The sequence below is a fragment of the Hyperolius riggenbachi genome, chromosome 9, assembly GCF_040937935.1.
Source record: "Hyperolius riggenbachi isolate aHypRig1 chromosome 9, aHypRig1.pri, whole genome shotgun sequence".
NCBI lineage: Eukaryota > Metazoa > Chordata > Amphibia > Anura > Hyperoliidae > Hyperolius > Hyperolius riggenbachi.
The window spans coordinates 198,513,820-198,533,392 of NC_090654.1; the positions used below are offsets into that span (position 1 = coordinate 198,513,820).

Here is a 19,573-nt window from a genome sequence, read left to right on the forward strand (position 1 = left end):
CACCGCCATCCTGTGCAGACGCAGTACAAAAAAAAAAAAAAAATCAGCGCAGTGACTCAGCGACCAGCCAGTCGCTGAAAGTTAGCCGCTGCAGTGCATGAGCAGTACTAAAGAGGATCGTTCTGTGACGGCGGGGCACAGAACATCTGCATGGGAACCGGTAGAAGCCCCACGTAAGTAAAATTTTTTCATGCACAGTTAATTACTTTAAAGGGATACTGTAGGGAGGTCGGGGAAAAATGAGTTGAAGTTACCCGGGGCTTCTAATGGTCCCCCACAGACATCCTGTGCCCGCGCAGCCACTCACCAATGCTTCGGCCCCGCCGCCGGTTCACTTCTGGAATTAAAACTTTATAGTCTGAAAACCACTGCGCCTGTGTTGCCGTGTCCTCGCTTCCCGATGTCACCAGGAGCACACGGCGCAGCCACAGACACGGCAACGTAGGCGCAGTGGTTTTCATACTTTAAAGTTTGAAATTGCAGAAGTGAACCAGAGGCGGGGCTGGAACATTGGGGAGTGGCTGCGCGGGCACAGGATGTATGTGGGGGACCATTAGAAGCCCCGGGTAACTTCAACTCATTTTCCCCTGACCCCCCTACAGTGTCCCTTTAAGTACAATCCTGCCGCATCACAGGGAGAAAAACAATCGGCCAAGTTGTGATGACATGACACATATATACATTATTTGCTTAGATATCAAGACGTTGCTTGCTTATCAGTCAAAGTTTAATTAAAAAAAAAAGTTGCTTGTGTCATAAAGAGCTCTTAAAGCGGGATTGTCAACGTACAATTCAAACTTCAACAGCAACTGGTCTGAGTGTATTAAGAGATAAAGATGGTAATCCTGCATTCAAACCGGTTTCTGCTGTTATGGTTTGGAGTTACCGCATACTTTAGGAGCACTGGGCCTTTAATAATCAGTGCCAAACAGTTGCATGCTGGGGGTTCTTTTTATCTATAATATATCCCTCCTCTTCTCTATATTTCTCTGTCTAGATGCCTATATGAAACATGATCCTCTGCTCACTTGTGTTTACAAGCAAGGCTGAGGTCACTCAGAGATTGGAAGAGAAAAGAAAAAAGTTAAGGGAAGAAATGACATCAGGATTTAGCCTCAAACTGTGGGCAAAAGACATGGTTCCCACCAGGAACAGAATTCTCTTCATTTTACTATATAAAATTAACTGAAATTAAAACGTGGACAGTACAATACATGTGTCATGTAAGTAGATCAAGTATTTATCTACTTATATATGTGTTTTTCCCCTGGCATAGTATCCTACTGCTTTAAAGAGAATCTGTAAGAAAAAAAATATTAATTAAGAGCAGTACTTACATAGTCCCTATGTTCCAGTGCTGTCAGCCACCAAAAGTCTGCCAGCGCACCAGGATCATAACAATAATCGAGTCGAATCGGCTCTGCTCTACTGCACAAGCGCGCTGTACCTGCACAGTAGAGCAGATCAGATCGGGCTCAGCTATTTCAGCCTGAGCCTGAAGGAAAACAGCTACTGCACAAGGGATCACACAGAATTGCTATGATCCTTGAGCCTAGCACTGCGGACAAGATTATTGGCGGCTTTTCAGTGGCTGATAGCAGTGGAATGGATGGACATAGGAGGACGGGGAAAGCCTTATTAGGGTCCAGACTCTTCCCCCTCCTGAGGTAAGTACCCCATGGGAGCACTTTTTTTCCCCTTACAGACTCTCTAGGACAAATGCTAGCTAAATACCCACAAAGAAACCACCAAAATCTACTTACCTGGGGCTTCCTCCAGCCCCTAGCAGCTGTCCCTTGCTGTAGCTCCGCTCCTTTGCTGATGTCTACTGCGCGAATGAGTGACCGTGCCGCTCACGCTCCTGGGAGCGTTCCGCACAGTACTTCTGCTCAGAACGCTCCAGGCTACAAGAGCGCACTCGAGTGGCACAGCCACGCAGGCGCAGAGGATGCAACGGAGGAGTACCTGGGACTCTGGCTGGAAGCGGAGCTGCGTCGAGGGACAGATAGGCTGCCAGGGGTTTAAAGAAGTCCCAGGTAAGCAGATCTTGAGGGTTTTTTTTTTTTTTTTTTATAGCGTCAACCTTCCCTTTAACCCAAGTTACTTGCAATGCAAGGTTTTAATACATATCAAACAACAAGGGCAACTAACTGTCTTTCCCCTTCAACATTACAGTGACTACAGCTATTGAAACTGGCTTTGTCCCGTATAACACACAACGCCCAGGATACAGTCAGCAGTGTATACTCTATATGTGTCACACAGAAAAGGACGGAAGACTCTCTCCAACTATTCAGCAAGAAGTTAAGAATTAGGGTGTTGCCATTTAATTTAATGGATAACATAAAAGACACTGCCTATACTATTCAGTAAAGCCTAGCTACTCGGTGTACCTGATTCCCAGGGCCGGTGTTCTTAGCTGTCCATCGACCGAGACTGCCACGAAAATTCAAATCCTAACATCCGGTCCATACAGGAAGCCCCTATGCCAAAATTCAGGCATTCTGATTGGGTCTGACAGAGACGAGCGGGAGTGAGCGTTTCAAGCCTCCTTCTCGCTTCCCGGCTCAGCCAATAGAATGTGAGAGAAGGCGTGGACCGGTTGAGTTGAGGACACATTGCACAGGCATGCAGCGGCGGCTGTGTGTCACGTATGTTGTGTCGCTCTGCTGTCTGCTATGCATAGCAGCCACTATGAGTCTTTGTGTACGCTGAGGAGGAGAGCTGCTGCGCATGCTCATGTGGAAAAGATTTCCTTGAGATCCTACGTAGACCACCTTTTTCTATAGTCGTCCCTGCAGTGGGGGGCACAGGAGAGAGTGACCCTGCTACTATAACCCCTGCTGTGCTGAGCATGTGGCATGCTGAGAAATATGTCAGATGTCTACATATGCCTATTAACCCTTTCCCTGCCAGCCCATTTTTCCAAAACTCATACATCTGCCAACAGTGCCAAGCAGTTTTTAAACGTTAGCACTCATTAGGTTTAGGGTTTTTGACAAGAAAATCTACATGAAATAGGACACACACACATATATATATATATATATATATATATATATATATATATATATATATATATATATATATATATATATATATATAGTTACATAGGACATATATATTGTTTTTCGTAATTAATTGGGCTCGAACACTGAAACACAATGTTGTGCTTTTTTCTGGAGATGTAACAACATTTTTTAAGTGAAATATGTTTAAAAAAAAAAGTGAAATAAAATATTTTTCTGTTGTGTTTTTTTTCCGAAGAAGAATTACATTTACTGACAAAAAAAAAAATGTTAGTGTATCAATGCCCTGAATCTACTGAATTCAACTTACCAGACGTACTGGTATACCAATTTCCCTGTCCTGGAATAGGTGTGCAGGTACATGTAGCCAGATATAGGTGCAGTCAGTATAGGTAGCCTGGCCACCAGTACAGTTGGCCAGTATAGGTGCCCCTATATAGGTAGCCAGGTATAGGTGCCCCAGTATAGATAGCAGGTATAGGTGCCTCAATATAGGTCATAGGTATATGTGCCCCAGTATAGCCAGCAGTTATGGGTGCCACTGCGGGGAGGGGGGACAATATCATCCTCCCACATGGCCCCCTCCTGTGGCCCCCCTGCATGGCTTGAATGCAGCGGTCGGTGTGTAATTAACTCACCCGATTGCTGGCTCCATGCGGTGTCTCCTCCCACAGCAGGCTCCTCTCATCTCTCTCCAGCCCATATGCAATTCACTTTTTCTCTTCTTTATCTTCTATTTAGAATAACTTTTCAGTACCAAAAATAGGAGAAGAAGTACTAACAAAACTATTTTCAGTATTTTCTAGCCTGCTTGTGATTTAAAAAGCATTTTATTGACAAGTTTGATAATATCACTTAGGAGAAAACTCAGGAGAAAAAGTTAAGTACATATGGGCCTCGATCTCTGTATGACGAGTATGTAATCACGCGTCTTACATGAAGTAGAGAAGAGAGAGTGCAGACAGCTGCTGGCGGGGGACATGGGCATGGAGCAAGCGGTGAGTAATTACACACTGCACCGCTAATCCAGCCATACAGGAAGGCAAGGAGGGGGGCCCATGTGGAGGGAGGGAGCAAAGATGCAGCTTCCCGGGGGCAAAATTGCCAATTAACATATCTAGTACGTTGTTGGCAGGGAAAGGGGTTAACAAAATGGGCATGCATTGCTGGCAGTGGTACCGATGATGTAACTGCTGATGGCAGTTGCATAATTAATTCTGAGATTAACCACTTCAGCCTTCAGTGTTTTTTCACCTTATGCATCTGAGCAATTTTCACCTCCCATTCATTCACCAATAACTTTATCACTACTTATCACAATGAAATGATCTATATCTTCTTTTTTTGCGCCACTAATTAGGGTTCCTGTGCGTGGTACATTTTGCTAAGAATTATTTTTTTTCTAAATACATTTTAATGGCAACGTTAAAAAATGGAAAAAAATTCATTATTTATCAGTTTTCAGCCGTTATAGCTTTAAAATAATACATGCTACCATAATTAAAACCCGCATACATTATTTGCTTGTATATTAAGAGGTTGCTTGCTTATCTAGTCAAAATTTTAATTTTAAAAATGTTGCTTGTCTTCAAAAGAGCTCTTAAACCAAGTTACCGTACTTGCAGTCCAATGTTTTTCTACATATCAAACAACAATACAAGGGTAACTAACTGGCTTTGTCCCGTGTAGATTACACAGTGACCATAGCAGGAGAAACTGGCTTTGCCCTGTATATCACACAAAGCCCAGAACACAGACAGCAATGTATACTCTGTGTCACGCAGTAAGGGACAGATGGCTAGGCAGTGTTTATTACTCTGTGAAAAGGGGGGAACATGCAAGCAGCATCATGCTGCAGGAACTCCCTTTGACATTCCTGGTATTTAGAACACAAAATAGGTATCAGGCACAGTAACCCATCCTGGTGAATCACAGCAGGGGTGGTCATCAACAATTGGGGAGGGGAGATACCTCTACACATTGAAAGGATACCCGAGGTGACATGTGACATGATGAGATAGACATGGGTATGTACAGTGCCTAGCACACAAATAACTATGCTGTGTTCCTTTTTTTTGTTTCTCTGCCTGAAAGAGTTAAATATGAGGCATGTAAGTGGCTGGCTCAGTCCTGGCTCTGGCATACTTTAATGAATGTGTCATTGAGCAAAAACAATAAAACAGTTAAAACTTAAAAAGTAGATTTAAAGAGACACTGAAGTCTCCTAAAAATCCTGTTTTTATTTTAAAAATGTGTTTAACATTACTGTCCTACCTAAACTACCGCTTCCCCGCCATGGTACACTAACTAAATCCCCCCTAACTCCCCCCTCCCTCTCCCCCGCAAAATCCATAACTTTCTTGGTCGTGGATTTTGCTGCCCTGTGCGCTTCCGTGTGAGGCAGAGCTATGAGCTGCAGCTCTGCCTCTACACGCGTCTGTCAGCGCGTATCTCCACCTCTCCCCACCCCTCTTAGTGAAGGAAGACTGAGAGGGGCGGGGGAGAGGCGGCGAATGGCGATCCAGGCTGACAGACGCACTGAGAGGCAGAGCTGCGGCTCATAGCTCTGCCTCTCACGGAAGCGCTGCACGGATTGCCCCCCGGGAGTTAGGGGGGATTTAGTTAGTGTACAGCGGTGGGGATGCAGTGGTTTAGGTAGGACAGTAATGTTTAACACATTTTTACAATAAAAACAGTATTTTTACGAGACTTCAGAGTCTCTTTAAACATAAAATAAAACTGTGGAATATCTTAAAAAGTCATTTTTAGGAGAAGAAAGATAGATACAATTATTTAATTAGTTTATTTTTGCCTTTAAGTTATCTGGTCACAGTGATTTATCCCAATCGTCTTTACCTAGTAAGATCTAAACTGTATATATAGCTTTAAGGCCACTATGGACCTAACATCTTCTGAGGTAAAAAATGATGTAAAAATGGCCTGCATTTTTTTTTTCAATATTTAAGTTTTTATTGCCCAAATTGCATAGATGAATTGGCCTGCAAATAATCAAGCCAAAAAAAGGAAAAATGAGCACCATTAACACGAACAGAGCTTTTGATACAGTGGATTAATTCAGTCACAAAATGCTTACAAACGGACATAGTCATTGAATGTAAAGCACAAGTCTCGTGATTGAAATTGGTGAAAATAAACAACTTTTTATTATTTTTGCACAGTGGGAAATATGGCAGCGCTTTCAAACAAACCTCATACCTGAATGGTTTAACTGCAATGGTGAGCAGAGCTTCAGAAACTGGACTATATTACACACCCAGCATACACTGCAGGCAAAGAGAGGGAGGGGGAATTAGTGATTAAGCTGCATCAGTGGGCAGAGCTCCAGAACCTGGACTATATTACACACCCTGCATCACTATAGACCAAGGGGGGGTGTTAGCTTCAGTGATAATTAGTGCACAAATTATGACCTAATAGACTTCCCCACGGCGGTGACGTACCCCCTTGGGGAAGACCTACCTCTAACCTAGCGATAAAAACATAATTCCTCGTGCTGCTATTCATAAATGGTATACACATTTCATAAGACAAGCAAAACAGACAAATGATAAGCGCTCAAGGATGCACCTGAATTGTAAGCCTTTAGTGGCAATGCAGAGCCCCCCAACTTTTTATTATTGCCCCTAGGAATGCTGTGCCTGTTAGATTTTACACTTTAGAGCACATTTCGACAGTCAAAAACTATAGAAATGATCCTTGAAAGTATAGTCTTATGTGCCTGTTAGATTTTAGTCAGATAAAGCATGTCTCACATCCTATATAATAATAGGCAACTGTCCCTGCTTACAGCAGGGACAGTTGTCCCTGTGTAGCTGGGTCTTTTTGCTACTGCGCATGTGCGCAGCACAGACCCAGCCTCACACAGGCAGGATAACAGGGACAGAGCCAGGCGGGCGCGTGCGCGACGGGCGGGTGCGTGCGTGCAACGCGCGTAGACAGACCTAGCCCGGGTTTTAAACGGGCTAAGGTCACTAGTGAAATATGTAACCCATTTGCAACATATAGTATTAATTCCATCATGTCCACTACAGGGTGCAGTTGAGAAAATAAAAATATGGATAGCAGACTGCATATAACAACATATGTTATCAAAAGAACATAAACATGGTAGCAGCATCCTACAACAGGGTCAGATCGGTATACAATAAAAATAGAGTGCGAGATGAGGCCAAAAGTTCAGTCATTGAGTATGTTAAACATAGGGACATTCCCTCTATAATCTTTCTATGGTTTCCAGACTTTTACAAAATTGTGCATACTTTTTATGACCCTTGCATTAATTTGTTCAAATACCATTTTTTTTTATCAATACGCGTTAGGATGGCACTGTAGTGTAGGTCCTGTTGTTTCCATTGAGCACGGTGGCATAGTGGTTAGCATTCTAGCCTTGCAGCACGGGGTACTGTAAAGTCTTTGTAGCACGGCTTTACAATTGTTGTTAGATTAACATCTGCAAGGAGTTTGTATGTTCTCCCTGTGTCTGTGTGGGTTTCCTCTGGGCACTCTGGTTTTCTCCCAAATCCCAAAAACATACAGATAAGTTAATTGGCTTCCCCCTAAATTGGCCCTAGAATATGATACATACACTACACAATATAGGCATATGACTATGGTAGGGATTAGAATGTGAGCTCCTCCGACGGACAGTTAGTGACAAGACTATATATACTCTGTATATGGAAGATGCTGTGGAAGATGTTGGCGAAATATAAATACTAAATAATAATAATAATATTATATTTTGACTGATTAAACTATATGTTGGATTAGCTTATGAACAGCATGTTTCATCGAATCTGGTTTCTGACCTAAAATAAATATTTGAGGGTCTTTAGTAAAAGAACTCTGAAAGACTCTAGATATTAACTTTGTTTTTTTGTCCAAAGCCTGGATACCACTGGACATTCCCATCATATGTGGTACATTGAGCCTGGAAGAGGGCAGCCCTGGAAGCAATCTGGGGAGTGTGTAGGTAATAGCCTGGCAAGTTTTAGTGAGACTAAATAGGTTCTGTGCAGTAGCAAAACAGATACTTCCATAGCTGAAGACTGCATGCTGCCCTTAGACAATGTATGGAGAGATTGCCTCCAATTCATCAAATGTGATCCCCAAATCTGCCTCCCAAGCTGTGCGAACAAAGAGTTGAGTGTCCCCTGGTATTGTATTCATCACTGAATATAGGAATGATACCATCCCTTTCATTATTTGGATCTATTTAGCAATACATTTTAAAGGAAGAGGTTTTGATTTCTAATAGGAGAGTGATTAGAGAGGCCACAAAATGGTGCAGATGTCTCTAGCGAAAAGTCTTGGAAGTGGGAGTCTGAAATTTGGCAATAAGGTCTTCCAAGGAAGGCAATTTATTGGGTATGAGAACATGATCTAGGGTACGTATACCTTTAGCGTGCCACCAGTGAAACACTCTAGTCTCCAGTCCCACCAAAAAGTAAGGGTTGCATACAAACTCTGTGAGAGGAGATGTGAGAGATTGTAACTAATATTTGAAGCGGGATTTCCGACAAACTTGCAGAGTATGAGTGACTGGGGAACCTGTGACTACTTGAGCCGGAATAGTTTTGCGAGACCAGACCAGGCCTTCCACTGTATAAGGACCCAAAATATTATTCTCAATATTCACCCATGATGGGGCGTGGAAGCCAGCATATTTTAATGGCAGTTGAGCTAACTGAGAGGTTTTGAAATACTGGTAGGGGACTGAGAGCCCTCCGTCGGTTTTGTGCAACATGATCGTACTATTAATCCGGGGTTTTTTATAACTTCATATATACTGAAAGATAGCTTGTTAGAGAGATACAAATTTCAGGTGTCCTGATAGCAATGGGCAATACAAAAAGTAAGTGATGCGTGGCAGCAGGGTCATTTTCACCGGATCAGGAGATAGAAGGGATGCCCCTATCAGAAAGATCTTGTTTTAATTTAGTTATAAGGTAGGTGTATAAGGTAAAATAACTATTTGTCAATTTAATACCTGAGTACTGTACATGATGGTTCCTATATTGAAAGTTGTGCATATTGGCTATAGACGTGTTGTGGAGACGAGCCGGGCGTTGCTGGCACTCTCCTCCCCAGTCTCTGCGCACTACTGACTACTGTGTGTCTGCGCACATTTGAATGTGAATCACATAGTTCCCCATCAGGTCCGCCCAAGGAGGTGGTAAGCGATTGGCTGCCATAGGCAGATGTCAAATGTGATTGGTTGTTTCCATGCTTGTAGATGTATATAAACCTGTAAATTAGACTATTCATGCAGACACTGACTTTGGCTTGAGAAAGGAGGGGGTCCCCTCCGAAACGTTGCGTCTTTTGAAATAAAGAGCATATATACTATTGATGGTGCTGGACTCTACGTTCTATATTACTATGTAACGTCTAACTGTGAAAGCAGCCTTAGAGCAGAGAGGAAGTTTTGAGTTGAGGTCCGCTTTAAACACTGAATAGGCAGCTGGCCAGCTCATCTGTTTGAATGAGTCTGAAGATAATAGGATACATTATTTGTTTTACAGTTGCATAGACAAATTGTTGAACTTGAAACACAAAGGGGATGCCTGAGGAAGGCAGCTTTTCAGTGTGGACATCCACAGGAGTGAAAAGGGCAGTTTATTTCACTCCATAATACAAAGGTGTTTCCAACAGCATTATTTATTTATTTTCAGCAAAATGTGTTTGCAAATGGCCAGATTAGACATCTCACTGGACTCTGGATTTCTTGCTTACACATCTTATTTTCACTCTGGCCTACCACCCCTCACAATTGCTCTAAACCCACAGCTGAACTCTGGTCCCCTACCATTCGTGTCCTTACCTCTCCCTCTAGATTGTAAACCTTTGGGCAGGGTCCTCCTCCTTTTGTGTCCTACCTGATCATGCACCTCCATTACTGTGAACCCATGCTATGCATCTGAGTGAACCTGACTTGCCTAATCTCCATGCTCCATCCAGTGACTGACTAAGCATTACCTTGTACTCATACTGTGCTGCATGATCTGGTCTTTCTTGTATTCCTGTATTGTCATATTGCTGTATGTCACCCCTAAATATTGTCTGTAACCTAAATTAATGTCCAGCGCTGCGTAATATGTTGGCGCTTTATAAATACAATCAATAATAATAGTTGTCAAAGCCCCTCCCCTAGAGCTCCTTGACTTAATTCAGCAGAAGAAGACAACTATACTTTTTGTATGGAAGCTCGCAGCTATGTGAATTGGCACACTTGTTATGTTCTAGAAAAAAAACAACACAGATGTCTGTTTCGTCAGGTGAGTTAACATTTTTAGCACAATAAGCTCTCCTTATTTTTAGGATATTGTTTCCTTTAACTAATACACCTCCTCCTGTGACTATTTCACTCACGCTGAGTTTGGTAAATCAAGTAAGAGAAGTATCAGCTTGAAGTTTTCTGCTGACTTGATGTGTTCATCTCGCTAAAAGCAGCAGGAGGCATTCATTAATGCATTGCATTGCACCGAGTCCAGCATTGTCCTAGAACAATTATTTCACAGACCTAGAATTCATTATTTCCTAATCAGCTCGCACTTAGGGCCAAAGGCAAAAATGCATATGTAGTAATTGGTTCTTTTCAGTAGGATCTGTGCGCCGGAGCTGTAACCATCTTCACTTCTGCCAAAGCAGATGGCTCCCTTCTAATGTTGCATTTGTCTCCCACTAAGTGAAAATGGCAAATTAAACAAACAAAATCATTTTCTAACCTGAAACAGGAGACTATAAAATAAGACCTGTTAAAGTGTTGAGGTTGCTGAATCGAGATTCTTCACAATCTTTTGGGCATAATCACCTTAGCATGATTTCTAGAAGTTGATAAAGACCAGGAAACTTTCATGAAAAACTGAGGTTCATTTTAGTTCTCACTTATGGAAAAAAAATGTTTCAGGATCAGCAATTCTGAATAAACATATAAGGAGAATGGATAATCAGAAGCTGCTACTGCATGTCAGAAGATCACAAGTCCTTGAGAAGTAGTAATATGCATCTTTTTCCCCAGTAAAAGTCAAGACTTGGTCACACCACTGTGCCATTTCAGGGCTCTGTAATAGTCCTGTAATGTGATATTTGGCTCTAAGCTTTACATAACTTCAGTAATGGTTGCTGGATCATGTTGCTTATATTGATTTTTTCATCACTTGCCGTGCTTACATCAGATTTTAGCAGACGTAAAGTCCCAATGCCTTCACTAGCTTGTTAAAGTGGACCTGAACTCTTGCACAGGACAGAAGGAAAACAGAGAGAAATGTACCCTGTGTATTTAGAGAGTTTAACCTAATTCCCCCTCACCTGTGGCTAATCACAACTGTAATTTGATCTCTCAGCTGTGTCAGCAGGCTGCTTCAGTAGAGCAGCTACTTTGTAAACACAGGATAATAATTACTAGACGACCGCTCCACGCCAATTAGCGTGGATGCGGCAGCAGCCCCAGGACGGCTCAACGCCAATTGGCGTGAAGCCCTGGGGCGGGGTTTTGTAGGAGATTGCGCACGCTGATGCGCTCTGCTCTGTCATCAGTCTCCGTCTATTTACACTGTACAGCTCTGCGATCTACGCCAGCGCTGTACTGGGGACAGCCGTGTGACATGGCTGTCCCCCTGGGAGGCACAGAAGCCATCAACTGTCATAGGCTGATGCCTATGACAGACGATCGCTGTGATTGGCTGGCGGGGGGAGGGAGTTAAATAAAATAAAAAAAATAGGGAAATTTATGAAAAAAAATAAACAAAGAAACAAGTAAATAAACAAATGTGGGAGCGAACAGAGCCCACCAACAGAAAGCTCTGTTGGTGGGCAGAAAAGGGGGGGGGGGAATCAGTTGTGTGCTAGGTTGTACGGCCCTGCAGCGAGGCCTTACAACTTCAGTGGCCTAATTTGTAAAAAATAGCCTGGTCACTTGGAAAGGGGGGGGGGGGGGGGGTAGTAAAGCCTGTGGTCCTTAAGTGGTTAACAATACATCTGCTTCCATGAAAGCAGGAAGTAGACATACTTCAGATTTGTTGCAGGATTTGTATCAGCTGTATCAAAGACATTTCCTTTCTTTAAAAAATTATTATGTTGTTTCATCATCTTTTAAAACAGAAAGGAAGTTCTGAGTTCAGGTCTGCTTTAATGCTTGCTTAACAACCAACTCCACCTTAATCTAAAAACAAAACAAAACGATATAACGGTATTGCATTCATGCCACATAAATCATTTTGAAACTAAATGTTATTAAAAATGTTATTCTATTTCAGTGTACCACTGTTTTAACTTTCTAATGCTTGTAAAAAAATAATAATCTTGAACCATGGCAAACAGTTTATTATTTGGTGTGTAAAACTTCTCAAAATGCTCTCCTTTTCTGTCTTTGGTTCACCAATTCCCCCAAATCTGCACAAAGCTGTAAATAAAATTTAAGAGATTCTTTAGGTCTGCAGGCCCAGTAATTGCACAGGGAAACCGTGCCTGAAACATACCATACAATTTCCTATTAGGGCTGGTGCACACCAGAGCAGTTCTGTAGCGTTTTTAAAAACGCTTGGGGATAGAAAAACGCTTGGCTAATGTATTTCAATGGGCTGGTGCACACCAGAGCAGTTCGTTTTTTCCACAAACTCGGGGGCCGCAGCATTTTTTAGATTTCTGTGGCGTTTCTGCCTCAATGTTTAGTATAGGAAAGTGGAGAACTGCTCTGAAAAACGCTAGATCAGAGCGGTTTTCCAAGCGTTTTTGTTGCAGAAGCTGTTTAGTAACAGCTTTACTGTAACAATATATGACATCTGCTACACGAAAGTGCTCCAAAAAAACGCTAGGCATGTTTAGAAAACCTCTCTATACATGCCTAGAACCGCTCTGAAATCTGCTTCAAAAACCTCCAGCGTTTTGCGGATCTGCTAGAGGTTTTTGGTGTTCACTGGCCCTTAGATCGAAGGGTCGAATCGATAATTTCCTTCATGTGTGATCTGCTCCTGATCGATTGATTTTCAGTTCATTACTGCACATCATTAATCCCGTTCTTGATCAGGAGCAGATCGGACATGATGGAAATTATTGATTTGATTGGTCAATCTGACAAGATATTGCATGGTGTGTACAAGGCATTACATGTTTTGGGGATGCTGGAGATGCTATACTTCTAAAATGTTTCTCTGTAACTACTTCTACTTGTCATTTTGTGCCTAGATGACATTTACTTATGTTGAACGTTCAACAATTATAAAAAAAAAAACTAAAAAAAAACACACTTCCCACAATAATATCCTATACTTTCAAAAATCCAAATTTGCTGAGAAGAGGGCAAGCAAACCATTGAAAATTGTTTGAAAAACACTGCTCAATTTACTTTAATATGAGGGAGGGAAGAGGAGAAGAAGGAGGTCGGCACTACATTACATACATATTTGCATCTTTCTACCTGCTCTCAATTTACTTTAAAAAGAAAACAATATTGTTGCTAATTGTACTTGGTAATCAAATAAAATCACTGGATCATCATTCGACCATTTATTTTTTAATAGACAAGACTGATTGAGTTCTAAAGAAGACAACCATAAAACAAAAGCCCAGGCAGGGGGCTACAACATACCTTTATTTTTAATAAACAAGACCTGGGGTATCAACCACTTTTGAGCAGATCCCCCACATCAACAATGTAAGACCCACCATATTAATGGCTATCTCATACTCATCTCTCTAATCATGGGCACAGCAATCACCCTTGCAACCACTACCATCGCAGGGGGCTCCAGAGGCTTTGTGGGCCCCTCCTCCTTCCTCTCCCCCACCGCAAGTGCAGCCAATTAGCAGAGAAACCTCCCCATTCGCTCACAAAAACCGTGTGCGGGAGCGTGTGTAATTTTTTACTGATTCACAGCAGAATACTCTGCTGCCATTCGCTGGCTCCTGATCACATGGGGTCTGGGGACCAAGGGGGCCCCATGCTATCATTTTTGCAGGGGGGCTCTATAAAGTTATAAAGTCTAGTTACGCCCCTGTATCTAATATTTACAAAAGAGATCCTGGACTCTCAAATTTGATCAAATAGTGTACTGGTTAAGGGCTCTGCCTTTCACATGGGAGACCAGGGTTTGAATCCTGGCTAGGGTCAGTACCTATTCAGTAAAATATCATTGGGCAAGACTTCCTAACACTGCAAGGTGGCCCCTAGGATTATTATACACACCTTTGATGGATGCTGCCTGTTGGGGATTTGCCACTATGCAGCTATATTTATGTATGTTTTAACAATCCAATAAAGTAATTTCTGATAAAAGTGCTGTGCTGGATCATCTTGGAGGAATTGTTGGGGATTGGGACCTGATCCCCTTTGGTGACATCGCTGGGCTGCACAAATGTGAGTCAGCTGTGTAGCTGACAACATGAAAGGAGGCGAAGGGACTATGGAGCAGCATGTGCATAACATCACATGGAGGGGGACCAGCTTAGAAAAAAATGGGATTGCTTGTTGGAAAGGGGGGGGGGGGGTTGGGTTGAGTTGGTCACGAGCCACTGTACACATGCCTGATTATTTGCTGAGGTGGTCGTTATTGGCCGCTTCAGCCAACTTTACTCCACTGTTCTGCTGTTTGATGGATCATGCAGCAGATGTCTAAATTGAAAGGCCAAAGGCTGCAATTATGTTCTATGTGCCATTCCACATTGGCCCATTACTTATTTGTCCCCCAAAAAGTCCCAATGCACATTTTTACAGATAGGAGGTATGGCATTCATTTGATAAATGGCTCATCTCTGCTCTGGAGTGACAGCAGACCCTTCCACCAGTAGAGGGCATATGTCAAAAAACAGCGACGACACATTAACCGGCAAAATGAAATGAGTAGTTTAAACGACATTTCTCAGACACACGCAATATTTCAAACGATTATGTCATTTATGTGGTTCCTATACAGCGTGCGCAACCAGGACTGAAGTGACATATGAACACATGCTCTGGAACAGTGTTGTGTCAACGACATTGTAAGCACTATCCGACTGTCCGATATCTGCCCAAAAGTCATCAGAATTGATTTGCCAGCTGGATCGGCCAAAATATGTGATATGGGCCACTTCTCATTGAACATCATTTGGCTACATTTTTCATACCAATATGTAATTCCAATATGTGCACAAGGCTTAAGAGGCAAAAATGAATTGCTTAGGACCCATTTCCCTTTTATGCAGATTCGCACTGTGGATATTAAAATTGGAAATGTGTAAAATGCTAATCTATGGGTCAGTTTCTATGCGCTGCAGGCTCTTTATGCAGATCTATTCCGTAAAAAAAATGGACTGCCTGCTGCATTGTTTCACATCACACGGGGTTCCGTATTCATCAAATGCATTTTGATACAAACAAACGTGCTTTATAAAGTTTCCCATCAAACATGCTTCTTCCTGTTCTCTGAGTAGTAATAGTGATGTCATGTTGCTATGGAGATTAAAAACGCATCCACACATTAGCATCTAAAATGCTTATTTGCATCGGTATTATAACTGCTTGCTGTCTGCTCTTGCCAGTGGAAATTTTGTGTAAGAGGCAGAAAAGGAGTTTGAGATGTATGTAATATCATTTTCAGATTTTGTAGAGAGCAGGATGGCAGCCCCATAGGCTGCAACCCAAAAAGAGGGAATAGAATACAACAGGAAGAAGAGGCACCCAGGATAAATAAAATACTTTAAAAACAATAAAATAAAAAAATGGAGCGGTGGCTTACCTCAGAGGTGACACTAGTTATGGAATAAATGAAAGTTTATTTGCACTATGGTAATGCGTTTCGTGAGCATGTTCAGCTCTCTTCCTCACGCAAATTTCAGTGCCAGCCGTATGCCAAAGTTTTGTATTGAGCGCCTCTTAGCTCGGACCCACCTCTCCATTTTTCTTTTTAATTGCTTTTAAAGTGTTTTATCTTGGGTGACTCTTCCTCTTGTACTCAATAAATGCATTGCCTCCAAATATGCACTTTTAAGGACAACCAACCATATACTAGATGATTAAGTGAAATATACAATAAAGAGTTAGAGTACAAGGTTCAATAAAAAAAATAAACAAATGTATAAAAAGGTGTTATCTCATCCTATACAATAAAATCCCTGTGTCGCTGCGTCCAGCTGTCCCTGTGTCCCTGTTTTTTGCTACTGCGCATGTGCGCAGTAACAGACAGCTGGACGGGACCAGGGAGCGAGGTGGGCGGGCGAGCGAGGTGGGCAAGGCAGGCTGGTACGGGCGCGCGCTGCGGTTGCGTGTGCATGTGGCGGGGGCACGCATGCGCACTGGCGGCGCGGCATAAAAAAGACCTAGTGCCCGTTTTTAAACGGGCTTGGGTCTACTAGTAAAGACATAAACTGTAAGCATAGACCAAAGATTTTTCTCAAACAGTACACACACTAGAGCAAATACACACACAAACACACCCTATCTACAGTTATGCTGATAGCATCCTTTTAAATACCGGAACCATTATTTGGAGTTTAACTTCATGGTAGCTAAACTTTGTATATCGCCACCACTATCCCCACTTGATAGTAGCTGAACTCTATGCGCCACTGCTTGCTACTCTCAACAATATCCAGAGTTTGTCTAAATAATAGCCAAAGTCTGATGCCTCTGATGCCCAATTTATAGTCAGAACCACCATAGTCACAAGTAAAATTAAGGTCTATGGCAGCACCGAAATTACCAAGAAGGCTATGCTCCTGAATTATCATCTACTGTCAAAAGACCCCCCTTACACAAGACAGGTGAACTGCTTACACAAAGACAGGTTTAGGTGTACCAACACCGTACACTGCTTTGGGTGAAAGTAAGAATCCCGTATAAGCTTCTTATCTGGAATATCATAGCTTGCTGCAGTCTGTAAGGCCACGTTCACGGTGGAGAGTTGCGGTGTGGCATAACGGCCGCTTTGTGATGCGGCTTGCTGCACTGCAATGCGCCACCTATGGGATGTTCACAGTGCAGCTGGTGCATTGCGGTATAATGGTGTGTGGCATAGTAACAGACTGCATGCATGCACTCCATAATGGAACTCGCGTAACGCACTACGGGTTTGAGTCACTAAACTTTGCTAACTCATAGCACGGGCGGTTTTGTGTGCGTTTTTGCGCTTTCATGCGCAATCGAATTTTTTTTCCGATCGCCATTGCGAGCAAAAACGCAAACACTCACGCAAAAACGCTAATGTGGCCGTGCGATGAGTTAGCACGGTTTAGCGAATCTAGCCCTACATGTGTTACTGCAAAGCGTGCACGTTAACAGTTATAGCGAAGGATGTTTTCATTGACGGCATGCTTCACGTGCAGCGCCACTTTCCCGATGCACTGAGATCCTGTTGCTACAGGCAATACAATGCAACAGCCACTGTGAACCTATCCTTAAAGGTAACTGTCAATAACATTTAATTACAGAATGTCTTTTGTAGCGCTGATATACTTTATATTAATTTTTCAGTGAAATAGCTGTTCCTTAAAATAAATATCTTTTAGTTTAATTTATATTTCAGTTGCATTTCTGTGCCTATGTATTGCCTAGTGGCAAACTGTAAACCACTGGAAGTTCCTTAAACAGTGTCCAAACAGATGTTTTTGATTAAAGGATACCAGAGCCGAAGTATATAGGAGAAATGGGGGGAGCTGGCATGTCCTGGTGCCTGCCACTCCTCCATTCTTCTCTCTGCCCCTCTGATCCTCCTAATTGCCCTCTGGCACCCTCTTCCGGGCCGCTGGAGTCTGACATCACTGTGCCTGCGCTGGCATGGCTGCGCGCGACCGTGGCCGGAAGCGATCTGCTCATTTGCGGGGTGTCACAATCACGATTAGGAGGATTGGAGGGGCAGACAGAGGTATGGGGGAGCAGGGGGCATCAGGATAGCTCACCATACATTCCAGCTCCCCCAATTTCTTCTATATACTTTGGCTTTGTTGTCCTTTAAGTCTGTAGTTCTCTGTTCCAGGAAGAAAATTAACAATACATGAATGGCTGGAGCTGGGGGGTAACCAAGGATAGGAAGAGAAAGTGGCTGGAACGTAGAATTCATCCAATGGCATGCTATGCATAAAACTGCCACTGTGTGTCACTACACTCTAACTAAATGAGCTGTGACAGTCACCTGAGATGACAGATAATAAGCTTGTTACTATCCAGTGTAACATCTGCATTTTTAACTCTTGGTGGTGAATTAGCAAAACAGAAGTGTGTCTATAATAGCAAATACCTTCTGGTTTCAGAAGACAAACTTTTGTTTTGCAGAGCATTTTAGTAGGAGGGCTTTTTGGTCCTTTTTAGCCTCACACCCTCCTAGGAGTTCTGGTTCACATGAGCTTGCTGTGCAATCTGTAACTCATGGTGAATTAGCATGCATTGCACCTTAATGATCACTTCAATCGCTGAGTTATTTTATTCCTTGTTATGATTTTTTTAACCTTTATTAAGCTAGATAAATTCAGCCTGATGCAATTTAAAGAGACTCTGAAGTCTCCTAAAACGAGGTTTTTACGTTAAAAACCTCTTTAACCTAATTGCCCCTCCTAAAACGCTGCATGCCCACGGCTGACAATGCCATAAATCACCCCTAATTATCTCCCGCAAAATCCACAACTTTTTTGACTGTGGATTTTGCTGCTGAAGGAGGCAGAGCTTTCAGTTGCAGCTCTGCCTCCATGCGCGTCAATCAGCGCGTATCTCCGCCTCTCCCTCGCCCCTCTCAGTGAAGGAAGACTGAGAGGGGTTGTGGAGAGGCGGCGATCCACGTTGATAGACGCATGTAGAGGCAGAGCTGCAGCTGAAAGTTCTGCCTCTATGCGGAAGGAGCTCCGAAATGTCCCCCAGGTAATTTGGGGTGATTTATGGCATTGTCAGCTGCAGGGATGCATTTTAGGAAGGGCAATTAGGTTAAAGAGGTTTTTAAAGTAAAAAAGAGACTTCAGAGTCTCTTTAAGGTGATAAGTAGCTTGCACATGCAAGCTATCACCTGCCCACCGCGCAAGGATTACATGCAAATTCTATTGCTGGTTTCACTTAAGTCTTATGCAATAGCTGATCATTAGAGAGCATTACTCAGGCAAGGCTTATATCCCGGGTGATGTGGAGTGAGGTTTGGCGCTGTGGTGCTGTCCTTCAGCACCACAGCACTGCTGCCTCACTCCCCCAGGAGATGCGTGCTGACCCATCGTGAAAGAATGCCCTTACGATGCAGCAATTTATGTCGCTGTAATTTACTTTGAGCCCCGGTAGAGCAATATATGCCGGGGCTCCCCATTGGTCCACTGTCTAAACCAATGAAAAGCCTCATTGATCTAGACCATGGATCAATGGGGAGGCTGGGCTGGAGCTTCAAATATGCTTTGCTGGGGTTTAAAGTCAATTACATCAAATCACTGCGTTCCCATTCACTGATCTCCATACTAACAGGCGGCGACGTGAACAAGCGTGGGAGACAGCGGGAAGCAAGCACATTGGCGATGCGGCGGTAGACGTATATCTACGCCCCTGGAAGAATCCCCCTCGTGGGCCGTAGATATTCTGG

At 42.9% G+C, this 19,573-nt stretch overlaps 1 protein-coding gene and 1 pseudogene across 2 annotated transcripts in view; both read right to left on the reverse strand.

Moving 5' to 3' along the window:
* G2E3 (G2/M-phase specific E3 ubiquitin protein ligase) overlaps positions 1-2,478 on the reverse strand; it is a 68,200-nt gene extending 65,722 nt beyond the window's left edge. For both annotated transcript variants that reach the window (XM_068253882.1, XM_068253880.1), the window contains exon 1: positions 2,394-2,478. The gene's annotated coding sequence lies outside the window, so the exon portion shown is untranslated. The remainder of the gene's footprint in view (positions 1-2,393) is intronic.
* Positions 2,479-6,687: 4,209 nt separating this feature from the next.
* LOC137533725 (small nucleolar RNA U3) lies at positions 6,688-6,762 on the reverse strand (annotated as a pseudogene).
* Positions 6,763-19,573: the final 12,811 nt, after the last annotated feature.